This window comes from Eptesicus fuscus, chromosome 17 (assembly GCF_027574615.1).
Source record: "Eptesicus fuscus isolate TK198812 chromosome 17, DD_ASM_mEF_20220401, whole genome shotgun sequence".
Lineage (NCBI taxonomy): Eukaryota > Metazoa > Chordata > Mammalia > Chiroptera > Vespertilionidae > Eptesicus > Eptesicus fuscus.
The window spans coordinates 55029872-55032123 of record NC_072489.1 but is presented as its reverse complement, the minus strand read 5'-3'; positions in this window follow the sequence as shown (position 1 = coordinate 55032123).

Genomic DNA, 2252 nt, shown 5'->3' with positions numbered 1-2252 from the left:
CATCCGGAGGGAGTGGAGTGGCTGCTCTCTCTTCCTGTGGCCGTGTCTCAGACCACGCCCGTGTGAGCATCTGGGGGTGTCAGGAGGGGGAGGAAGGGGAGGAGAGCAGGGAGCCTCGAGGGTTTACCTGGCCTAGTCCTCATCATCTCTGCGGGCCCTTGAAATAGGAGACTGCCTTGGCCAGGAGACCGCCCATCAGGCAAGAGGGAAATATTTGAGTGGCTGCAAAACGTAGGAAAACCAGGGAACATTGAAGGCAGGATTCTGTAATACTGAAACCCAGGCCTCCACTCAGAGCTGGAAATGAGATTGGCCGAGTTTAGTTCATGGCTCTTCTTCCCAGTTCTATCATTATCTGTCCTTCCTTCCTTCCTTCCTTCCTTCCTTCCTTCCTTCCTTCCTTCCTTCCTTCCTCCCTCCCTCCCTCCCTCCCTCCCTCCCTCCCCACAATACAGAACTAGGAGAGAGAAGAATCTCTTCAAGATACCTTAGAGGATGGGGCATGGAATAACTAAACAAGAACCTCATTTTCCACCCCAACTCTCTGATTTTTTATTTTGTCTTTAATTAAAGGTTCCTTGGATGAGTGCCTTTTCCCTTACAAAAATCATTTGCCTCTATCAATATGCTACTAATATTTATTATCATTTGCTCAACTAATATTCCAGTATCTACTTGGCTAAAGAACCTGAGAGGTACAAGAAAAAGATTCACACACGAATAACTAGTATTTAAATAAATAGATGTCAGGTATACCATTTTGAAACTATAACTTGAAACTTTATATATACATATATATACATATATATATATACACTGAGTGGCCAGATGATTATGATCTCTGAACGCATAATAATCTGGCCTTTTATATAATAAAAGTCTAATATGCAAATTGTCCCCTCGACCAGGAGTTCAACCAGCAGGCAGGCCGGCCAACCACCCATGTCCCCTCCCCCTGGCCAGGCTGGCCGGATGCCACCCATGCATGAATTCATGCACCGGGCATCTAATATATATATGTATATATATAAATTTTTTTTCACTGAGTGGCCCGATTATTATACGTTCAGAGATCATAATCATCTGGCCACTCAGTGTATTTTAGTGTGTGTAGATGTATCTGCTTATATGAGTGTTTATAAATGTGCTTTTTAATTTTTAAAAACATGTATTAGTTTTTTCAATGCAGCAAAGCCTGAAAAGGCTCCAAATATGACTTCCCGTATCATCCCGAAGACCTTTCTAAGAAATGAAAGTTACGTAGGCACGTGGTTGGAAGGTGCTGGAAGGTATGCTTTTTAAACATCTTAAATTCCAAATCCAAATTTGGAGTTTGGGCAAAAACTCAAAATTCGATTCCATTTTAAAACCCCAGTATATTGGTTGCCAGTGGCTGCAGCAACATTAAAGCACCACAAACCGGGGGGCGTGAGACAAGAGAACTGTGTTCCCTCACAGTCAGCCCCGGAGGCTAGACATTTAAAGCCACGGTGCCGGCCGGGCCACCCTCCCTTCTGAGCTCTGGTGGGGGCTGAAATCGTGGCCTCACTCCAGCCCGCGCTTTCCGCGTCTGTCTCGTCCCTTCCTGTAAGAACCAGTCGTAGTTGATGAAAACGCACCCTGCTCCAGTCTGACCTCCTCGGAACCTACATCTTCATTACGTCTGCAAAGACCCTGTTTCCAAATTAGGTCACATTCACAGGTATCGGGGTGAGACACAGACATATCTTTCTGGGAGACACAATTCAACCCACAACCCTCAAAAATACTCAGGTCCCCCCCCCCCCCCCCCCCCCCCCCCAGGGTTCAAGTTCAATTGTATGCACAGAATTACTTAACATTTTATTGTTTCAGAATAACCAGCTGAAGAAAGCCAACCCAACATGGTTCGCTGTGTTTTTCTCTCCCTACGCATCCAGGATAAGTGTGCTAATTCACATTTTGGGGATCTTTGAAACCATTCCCTCCAACATTGTCCCTCCCATCTTCCCAGTGAATTCTAAGAGCGAGCTGGAGCCTGAGGGCTGCAAACAGCGTTCCTCACCACACGGGGGCAGATGGCAGACAGGGCTGTGAGCATTTTTTCCAGGATCTGATTTGGGTCAGCGGACTTGCAGCTCCTTTCTGGGTGAGGCCAAGGAAACCCCTGCTGCTGTGTTTATCTGGGAAACGTGTGCGGAGGAGAGTCGAGGCCTTTTTCCCTCCCCTGCATGAGTCTGTCTTGGAGAGAGCAGCAGGGCTATCGGTTTGAA